Below are 11,126 nucleotides of genomic sequence, written 5' to 3'. Positions count from 1 at the left end.
ATGACATAAATGTCACTGTTTTTATCCAGACAGTGTCAGTCTGTCAGTCTGTGTCAGACTTACTTTTCTGCAACTTGCATCATTTCGCCAGTAGATGGCGACAAGCGACTATCTTTATCATTGAGTCATTTAGTCATTCATTCAAATGATTCATTCAGCACCACTTTATGTTACTGCAATTCACTCTCCATAGCCACGCCTCCTCTAAAACACATAAATGTGCACAGGCAGACCTAATGAGAGACGTTGTTGGTGTTGGGTTGAATGCAACGCTGTCAATTACCTCATGTCTCATTCACCCATGAAAAAACATTACAGTACAAAACGCTCAATATCACAATAATAACACCTTCTATTCTTACTCGGTCAGCAGTAGTGTAATGGAACGTGCTGATTTCGTATCATGTCTGCGCTAATAGAGTGCACGCAAGTATGCAAATACATATGTTAATAGCAGCTAGGACAGCCTATGGTAGCCCTCGGACCGAGGGATATGATTGGACAAACACCTTTCACAGACTATATAAAATGCATATAAATACATTTAGACTACTTAAAGATGCAGTGCTTCTATGACTGCTGTATGCTGTGTTTTCTTGAAACTGGCAATACAGGCTGTCAAAATATTATTGAGTAAACTGTAAGGGGGCGGAATCGCACAGACAAAAACAGACATTCCGACTTTTTGTGAAATATGTGCATGTAGCATGTTTCCTGAATATCTGCAAAAAAAAAAAATAGAGTGTTTTTATGCTTTAATAAGAGTAAAAAACAAATTACATACAGCACCTTTAAATTATCAGGATGTGAAGAGACTTTCAACCAACAAAAAAAAGTTTTTTAACCAAATCACTTACCCTGCCTTTATTGGTTTTGTTTGAAGCAATTTTTGTTGGTGCAAAAAAATATTTTTACATTAATTTATCAGATCAGATCATTCTTGATTGTGATATTGTTTAAATATGGATAACTGGATAACATTTAGCAATACCATTAATTATTACAGTAAAATGACCCATTCAATAAAAATAGTCCACTTGATTCGATCCAAACTGAATCAGCCATTTTGAAAGAATTATGAAATATTCATTAAAACAGACACTTGCCGCCACGTACTGGCGGTTTTAGTGTCATATTTATTTATCTATGACAAGCCTAAACTAGCACAAAAACACACGGCAAATATTAATCATTAATCATTATTGACAAAAATCCCCACAAAAATATTATACAATTTTTGTCTACATCACACACCCATAAATAAGGGGCATCCTTTTGGTCATTTGGCATTTTGTGCATGCATGTGTGTGTGTGCGTACATTGGATTAACCTACATTGTATTAAAAAAAAAAAAAAAAAAAAAAAAAAACTTTTTTAAAACGTTTGACTTTGTGGGGAAAACAGTTCATAAACCATTTAATTTAATAAAGCTTATTAATTTGGCCTTATTGTTTGTTAAATAAAAATGTGTTTACAAATTGGACAAATTTTGTAATAATTTGAAATCATATATATATATATATATATATATATATATATATATATATATCACAGATTTTAAAAAAGCAAAATGGAAATATTTTCAACCCCCTGGTACCCCCTGGCATTCACTACAACAAACAGAGCTGCATATACTTCACTTCTGGTCATAGGGGAAGTATATTGATTTGAGTGACTGAAACAGGCTGGTGTATATTCTCCTGCTATATTTTATACTTTATGATTATCAGAAAAGGTAGTTAACAAAATTAAGAAAGGGGAGATCGAAATACAGATGTTTATGTCTATCTGTATGCCTACACTATTACAGTACATTTAATAAAAGCTAGTATGTAAGTTTAGATACATTTTAACTTTTTACTTCATCTGCTGTGTCCATATTCATAGACTAATTTTCAGTATCTAACATATCATATGAAAAAACAATAATGAATTGCAGAATAAAGTACGTAACACAATTGAGTTTTCGTGTTTATTTACGGACTGAATTAAATACATTTTCAAAAAGAACTTGTTACCATTGGGTAAATTGAATAACCAACGCAAGTCCCAATGGCGCCATCTGGTGCCTACCAGTAAAACCTGCAGTGGGATTTTACATATGTGACCCTGGATCACAAAACCAGTCATAAGGGTCAATTTTTCAAAATTGAGATTTATACATCATCTGAAAGCTGAATAAATAAGCTTTCCATTGATGTATGGTTTGTTAGGGACGATATTTGGTGGAAACTATTTGAAAATCTGGAATCTGAGGGTGCAAAAAAATCAAAATATTGAGAAAATTGCCTTTAAAGTTCTTAACAATGTATATTACTAATCAAAAATTAAGTTTTCATATATTTACAATAGGAATTTTACAAAATATCTTCATGGAACATGATCTTTACTTAATTTCCTAATGATTTTTTCCATAAATGAAAAATAAATAAATAATTTATTAATTTATTTATTAATTTATTAATAATAATTTTGACCCATACAATGTTTTTTGGCTATTGCTACAAATATACCCCAGCGACTTAAGGATTTAACGGATCCGAGCAGCGATGTGTTAATTATTTTTCCAACACCTAACTTTTCCACTTTCCATCAACAAAATGCAAAACAAAGGCAGCCATTAGGGAACTTTAATGGTGTTGTGAAACCAGTCATTACACAGCAGGGAGAAAGAATGGGCCAGTTTTAATTCTACACAAAGCATCTTGGCATTGGAAAGGAAAGGACATGACCCATACTCGGAATCTGTGCTCTGCATTTAACCCATCCACGCACACACACACTGTGAACACACACCCAGAGCAGTGGGCAGCCATCGCTGCAGCACCCAGGGAGCAGTTGGGGGTTTGGTGTCTTGCATGGTATTAAGGGTGGAGAGAGCACTGGTTATTCACTCCCCCCCACCTTCAATCCCTGCTAGACCTGGGACTCAAACCCACAACCTTTCAGTTATAAGTCAGACTCCCTAACCATTAGGCCACGGCTGCCCATTGTTTTTCTTAGAATTAGATAAAAAATAAATAAAATCTACCTAAAATAAGAGGGTGGGGGGAGGATTTTATAGAAAGGTTATTTTTGTGCTAGGATTTTGTAGATCCACATTCACCACAACCTTGTTATATAAATAACTTTAAATTTGATCGTACAAGAAGAAGGTGTGGTTTGGTTGTGTCTCATTTGTGACCAATGTACTGATTCACTTCTCTTAATAGTAATGAATGCAGAAGATGACATTCAGTCAACTTCTGCTAACATTAGATTTATGATTCTTTTTTTTTCACCAGGTCCCAAGCCAGTCAAAACACCCGAACAGATTATCAAGCTACTTCTGGTAAGACAGAAAGTCATATTTATATTTATATGTGCTTGTGAACAAATGAGGAATTCTCATGCTGTATCTCATGCTTTATCTGTGATGTTTCTAATAACATTTGATTTAATCAATCAATTTTTTTAAACAATTATTCACACTCTTTGTTTCTGTCCCTATTCTTTTAAATAGGATGTGTTCTGAGAACATCAGACACAACGCTGCAGAAGATACAACATGTTTTACCAGAGCCACAGTCCAGATGTTGTAAGGAGAGGGAATGTGATGGAGTATTACAGCAATGGATTTTGCAGAGGGAGCATTGAAGAGAGGACACTCAAGGTCACCGTGCTTGGCTATAAAGTTATGGAGGAAAAGACAAAGTTTACAGTAAGGATTTACTTATTTGTGGTTTCTTTTCACTCTGCTGCCATGAGTATCAGATTGTCTGTTGTTCTTTTTTTGATTCTATAGCACTCATTGGGCATATTTCACCCCTAAATTAAAATTCTGTCATTATTTACTTGCCCTCAAGTTGTTCCAAACCTGCCTGTCTTTGTTTGTGTGGAACACAAAAGCAGAAATTCTGAATAATCTGGTAATCTGGTAATTTTATACATGCAGTTACAAAGAATATGGACTGGAGCTTCACACTTTAAAAGGAACCAAATGCATCATAAAAATATCAAAGTGTCTTCCAGAGTGATATTGTTCCTTTGTTTCAAACTGAACTTAAATGAAGCATTGTTCACCCAAAAATGAACTCACCCTCTTGTCATTCCAAAACCACAATTTTTTTGTTCAACTTCAGAACACAAATGAAGGTATTATTTATGAAACCTGAGAGATTTCTGTCTCTCCATTGAAAGTAACCAAAACTTTGATGATTCAAAAGTTTATAAAAAACATAAATATGATCCATATGAACCAATGTGCGTTAATCAGTTTATATGTGAAACCAAAATTACATCTGTTCATCTTATAAAATGATCTTGTCTTTTCAGAATACTTGGTTAAATCACTAAATTGGATTACTTTTACATTGTTTTTATGAACATTTTGAATTGTAAAGAGGACAGAAAACTTACCAAGCTCGATTAAAAATGTTTTTATTCTTGTTTTGAAGATGAACAAAAGTCTTTTGAGTTTGGAACAACCTGAGGGTGAGTAAATGTTGACAGAATTTTTATTTTTGTGTGATTTGTCCCTTTAAGAGTCACATGGTGGTGAATAAAATACTTTGAATCTTTCATGGAAACAGTTGGAAAATGACACAGCATTGCCATCTGTGATGATTCAAAGGCAATTTTTAGTGATAAAGAGAACGTGATGTTCTTTTTCTGCACTTCTCAGGTTTACAAGATCTTACTGAAGCGTGCACCAGATGAGAGTTGACATCTGGAGTTGAGAGTTGACTACATGACAAGGTCAGGCACAGGTGACTCATGTCAGCTGATGGTGCAGTAATGGAGACATGCTCAGTTTTTCTTAGAATTTCCTTCTTTTAGATGTGGGTGACTCTTTTTGTGTGTCTTTTCAGCTGAAGGAGATGTTTCCTTCAGTTAACTTTGTCCTACCACCAAAGCGTTGGTTCAACAACTTCAGCACTGAATTTCTAGAAGAGAGACAACTGGGTCTACAAGACTTTCTACAAACCCTGATTGCTCAAAAAGATGTGCGAAATAGGTACTTATTACATTATTCTTCTGTTAGCAAATAAATAATCATCATCATTTATTAACCCTCATGTCATTCTAAACCTGGGGTGCGTTTCCCAAAAGCATCGTTACCCAACTATGGTCGCAAGTTCCGTCGTTACCAACACAGCTGAATGATTCGGTGTTTCCCAAAACCATAGTTCAAACAAACATTCGCAAACAGCGTCACAAACATACGTGGCTGGAACTACAGCTCTCGACCTGTGGTTAGAAGAATATAGTTCCTTGTTAGTAAGACATATGGGCTCAATAAACTATGCACAATAAGCAAGCTAACATGCAGTACAATCTATATCTTTAACTCTATCTAATTATAAATGCATTTTAATCTATATATTTTTAAAGGGGTCATTGGATGCCCATTTTCCACAAGTTGATATGATTCTTTAGGGTCTTAATGAAAAGTCTATAATATACTTTGGTTAAAAATTCTCAATAGTTGTGTAAAACAACGCCCTTTTTACCTTGCCAAAATCAGCTCTGCAAAAATCATCTCGTTCTGGTTGAGGTTGCTTTAAATGCAAATGAACTCTGCTCGCCCCGCCCCTCTCTTCTCTGTGGATTGACGAGCCTGTTTACTTTAGCCGCGTTTAGCCGCTAAACTTGCTAACTAGCACTTTATTAGGAAAGGTGATCGCAAAGATTCATAAAAAAACCCTTATACTCAGTTCTGCTGTAAGTGAAGCTGGATCATAAATGATTCGCGCGAACATAGACGGATATATGTAGATCGGGAGGCGCATTCGTAAATGACGACCACTATGTTCATTATTACATCCAGCAACACAACACCTCAGTCGTTCAATCTGAGATATTCTTGTCTAACTTACATCCCTGCTCTGGCATCAAAACATGGAAAGTTACTGGACTGTTACAGCTGATCTGAGGTAAAACGCTCATGTCAATCAAGTATTGTGGGAGCGGCCTCTATTGGTGTGACGCGACAATAACAGGCATCTGAGAATGGCTCGATTTGAAAAAGGGAATATTATTTTTACAGATTAATTAAAAACCACTGCATGGATTTGAATCATTATAGGGTAGATTTGTACATACACTGCCAACACACATTAATGTTCAAACAACATGTAAAAGTGAACCCTTTTAAGCTTCCTCTTTAGGCACAGTTTTTGAATAGTGTGCATGCCAGAGTATGACGTAAGAGGGAACCCACGATGAATCAAACATCAAATAAAGCGAAATGACGGAACCAAAAATAGTAAATTAGTAATCAGGTGCCATGTTCAATATAGCTGCATTTTAGAGATCTCTAATCAGTTAAATAGCATAAGTTATTACACGGTGATGTCATTAACAACGGCCCTACATTGTTGAACTAATGTGGTTCAAGCAACGGAGATGGGACCATGTTCGCGAAACAGTCACGACTAGCTAGTTCATTTCCACAACAATGCATCGTACTATGGAGGTTAATCAGTGAGCTACGTCGTTGTATGGGAAACGCACCCCTGCATGACATTCTTTACTCTCTTGAACACAAAAGAAGATATTTTGAAAAATGTTTTTTTTTTCCTTACAACAAAGTCAGCGTGGTCTAGTGTTGTTGGTCAGTTGTTGTTTTTATACCCTGTTGACTTTCATTGTATGGACGAAAAATGTTTGAAACATTCTTAAAAATGTTTTTGGGAGTTCCGCAGAAAAAAAAAATGATACAGGTTTTGAAAAAAAGTTCCATAATATGTGTAAACCAGACTGATCCCCTTTTTTGTGTCACTCACACGAATAAAAACAAAACATAATGCCATTTTCTGATACATCCGGACATGTCAATTAGCCCTTTCCTGATTGGCTTGCGTGAGAATGCCTCAGGCAAATTTTCTGCTGGAGTTGAAATTTTTGGAAGCATGTGTTGCGCATTCGCATCTGTTTGCATCTTTGCATTGACTTGTAATCTACTCACGCAAATAATTACATTTGCTTTTGGCCGGGCGGTGCGAATGACGCAAATTGGGCAACACATTTGCCATGGATATTGGAAATGCGGGATATTCGCCTCAACTGGGTCTACCACGCAAGTTGAAAAATACAGAAAATTTGCAAGACACATTGCCCGCTGATTGGGCAGACCAAACCATAACTTGGAGGGATGGTAGTACTCACACCACAACATGGGGGCGCTACAGTGATCAAAAGTATGATATCGCTCATAACTCCTAAACCGTCAGTCGCAGGCTCAAGTACCGTTGGCTCACGCCGGACAAAACACATGCCTTGGATTCGTCCGTCACCCAGCAAAATTTTGGGTATTTAGCATTTTTCGAAAAACCTATTTTTGCAAACTAGTCCTAGGTTTTTTGCCCCATTGGAACCAAACCAGTGCAGAAATATTCTTTGGAGATTGAATATCACTAATTATCAAAGAAAGTTGAACTTTTAACCCTCCATCACAAAGGGACACCAAAACGTTTCAAAAGGGGGATGTCCGCTTTTACTAAAACGGCTATAATTTTTGAACGGAATAAGATATCTTCACCAAACTCTGAGGTCGATCAGAACGAAACTTGGTGGCCCTGTTTGACTGTGTCTGTGAGAAATTTGAAAGAAATCAGCCACTGGGGGTAATTGTATGTTGCGTGGTTTTTCACACATATGCATGATATTTATATCATACAATAGACCTCCTCATTCCGAACTACTTTGCCTCTAGAACCACTGCTGTCAATCAAACAGTTTGTTAAATGATTGAGAAAATAAAAAAATTTTGCGAACTAGTCTTAGGAGAAAAACACTGCAGTGCAATACTCTGGACTTTCTAGGTAAATAATTATCAAAAATATTTAAAATTTACCCTTTGGGAAGCTATAACAGGGTCTTTTAGGAAAGGGGTCTGTCCAAATATACCCAAAATACCCATAAAGCCTAAAGGAAAACTCAAAACTTCATGAAACCTGGTGAGCACATGGGACAGGTGATTCTAAACAAGCATGCAGACCACAATTGGCACTATAACACTCATAAACATTAAAAAACATATTTTTTCTATGGTTATGCGAATTTGCCAAAATTATTTTTTAAATCATTGATTTAGGTTGTTACAGGTTTGATAAATAATATGTAATGTCTGTTTTTATACATACCTAAATGCCCTAAAACGCTTGAACCCTGATAATCGCTGCTTGCAGCTATATTTATTTTTATGTTTTTATTCAAATGAGTGATGCAAAAAACATCCCGTAAGTAATCCGAGTACATCCCAAGTATGAATTTTTCGCTTCACTTACGGTGTGCACACACCATAAGATTTTGTCTTTAATCTGGCCCGGAAATTAAAATCTGCATATAGGGTATAAAACTGACTTGTAAAGTAAATATTCACTGTTTGTATCACTGTGCATTTCTTCCAGCAAGCTGCAATGGTGGAGAAGAAAACCCAGTATGATTTTTGAAATACTATAGTTGTTGTGTCACAGAATGCAATTTTAGAAGAAATCCATATTCCAAGATAACAATGTCAAGATTCATCATGCTCAAATTGTGAAAGACTGGCAACCGCAGAGTCCTGACCTAAACCCATTGAAAGTCTTTTGGGATGCGCTGGAGTCGACTTTACACTGCTGTCCAAAAAGAAGTTGCACATTCTAATATATCATCGAACCACCTTTAGATTTGATAACATTTTGCTTTCACTGTGGCATTGCAACATCACAACATTTATTTCCATCAAAAGTTGCATTATTTCTTGGCTGAGAACTGACAATGGGAGAGTTCAACCACTCTGTATAGTTGACTCCAGCACATCCTAAAGACTTTCAGTAGGGTTAAGGTCACGACTCTGTGGTGGCCAATTCATGAAAATGATTCCTCTTGCTCCCTGAAGCACTATTTCACAATTTAGGTCCAATGAATGTTGACATTGTCATCCTAGAACAAGTACATGGGTACATCTTCCAACATAGTTGTTTGAGAAATAAATACAGAAAGTGACTTTTTTTGGCCAGGCAGTGTGTATATCATTATTTGAGCTGTTTGAATGGGTAACAGGGTTCCAGATTTAGCCTAAATTAAGCTGTCACTCAGTAGCGTTAGTTTGTTTGGGACCAAAATGTATATTTAATGAACTCATATTTCTTCATATTACTTCATATTAACCTAAAAATACACTTGTTTGATGATTTTGCTGCAGTTACAGGGTTGAAAGATTGAGCTTGACAAATACTGTCAACAACTATATGATATGTGCTAGCACTGTTGTTAAAGGGATCATCGGATGCTAAGTTCACTTTTTCATGTTGTTTGAACATTAATGTGTGTTGGCAGTGTAGGTACAAATCTACCCTATAATGATAAATGATATAATGATAAATGATATAATGATTTTATCTGCCACGGGAGTTCACCTCCACCATTATAACTGCTGCTTACATTCCTCCCGATGCTGATGCCAAGCTTGCTATGAACGAACTTCACGCGGCCATCAGCAAACAACAAACTGTTCACCCGGAGGCTGCATTTATTGTTGCGGGGGATTTTAATCACTCCAACTTAAAGACAGTACTCCCCAAATTTCACCAAAACATTTTTTGTCACACCAGAGGAACAAAACTTTAGACCATGTATACACAAACATGGCTGAAGCCTATATTGTGACCCCCCTCCCCCACTTGGGACAATCAGACCACCTTTCTTGGTTCCTCACCACCAAGTATTCACCCCTCATCAACCGTGTGAAGCCATCAGTGAAGACCATCAAAGTGTGGCCAGCGGGGGTAGACTTCACACTCCAGGACAGGTTTCTACACACGGACTGGAGTATGTTTGCTACTCAGGCCACCTGTGGCTCTCACACGAACATAGACAGCTACACTTCCTCTGTTCTGGATTACATCAACACTACCATTGACAGTGTTACAACCCAGAAGCAGATCACCATATACCCAAATCAGAAGCCATGGATGAACAAGGAGGTGCATATCCTGTTAAAGGCACGCAACACTGCCTTCAGATCAGGTGATGCACAGGCCTACAGCACTTCCAGGGCTAATCTGAAGAGGGGCATCAAAAAGGCTAAGCACTGCTACAAACTAAAGCTAGAGGAGCACTTTTCGAACTCTGACCCTCGACGCATGTGGCAGGGCATCCAGGCCATCAGCGACTACAAACCCAGTCACTCCACCCCCACAGCCACTAATGTCTTCTTTCTGAATGAGTTTAATGACTTTTATGCTCGCTTTGAGAGAGACAATAAAGAGACTGCCACCAAGATCGCCTCCTCAACCGACCACTCACCCTTCACTCTTACCTCCTCTGATGTCTACACCGCACTGAGCAGGATCAACGCACGCAAGGCTGCTGGACCAGACGGTATCCCTGGGCGCGTACTGAGGGCATGTGCAGAGCAGCTCGCTGGGGTATTCAAAGACATTTTTAACATGTCCCTTGCCCAAGCAGCTGTACCAGCATGCTTTAAATCTACCTCAATTGTGCCAGTGCCGAAACACTCTAGCCCAACATGCCTGAATGACTACCACCCTGTAGCACTCACACCCATCATCATGAAGTGCTTTGAGCGGTTGGTCCTGACACACCTAAAGGACTCTCTCCAATCCTCACTGGACCCACTCCAGTTTGCCTACCGTGGCAGTAGGAATACTGAGGATGCAGTCTCCATAGCGCTGCACTCTGTACTCACACACCTGGACAGTACAAACACCTATGCACGAATGCTGTTTGTTGACTTTAGCTCAGCATTCAATACTGTCTTACCCTCTAAGTTAATCACCAAACTCAGAGACCTGGACATTAACACCTTACTTTGCAACTGGATTATGGACTTTCTGACCAACAGACCTCAGCATGTTAGGTCAGGCCACATCTGCTCCACTACCATCACGCTCAACACTGGTGTACCACAGGGCTGTGTGCTGAGCCCCTTCCTTTACTCCCTCTTCACCCATGACTGCAAGCCTATGCATGGATCTAACACCATCAAGTTTGCAGATGACACTACGGTGATCGGTCTCATCAGCAACAACGATGAGACTGCCTACAGGGAGGAGATCAAGCACCTGGCCACTTGGTGCACAGACAATAATCTGCTCCTTAACACCACTAAGACCAAGGAGCTCATTGTGGACTTC

At 38.0% G+C, this 11,126-nt stretch overlaps 1 long non-coding RNA gene across 1 annotated transcript; it reads left to right on the top strand.

Annotated features, from left to right (window-relative positions):
• The first annotated feature begins 3,216 nt into the window (after positions 1-3,216).
• LOC127175446 (uncharacterized) lies at positions 3,217-4,707 on the top strand. The gene is made up of 3 exons (XR_007828991.1): positions 3,217-3,331; positions 3,503-3,700; positions 4,664-4,707. It is a non-coding gene; the product is annotated as an uncharacterized LOC127175446 (long non-coding RNA).
• The last annotated feature ends 6,419 nt before the right edge of the window (positions 4,708-11,126 follow it).

This window comes from Labeo rohita, chromosome 2 (assembly GCF_022985175.1).
Source record: "Labeo rohita strain BAU-BD-2019 chromosome 2, IGBB_LRoh.1.0, whole genome shotgun sequence".
NCBI classification, from domain to species: Eukaryota; Metazoa; Chordata; class Actinopteri; order Cypriniformes; family Cyprinidae; genus Labeo; species Labeo rohita.
The sequence above is the reverse complement of the archived record's forward strand: the minus strand, read 5'-3'. Positions and strand labels throughout refer to the sequence as shown.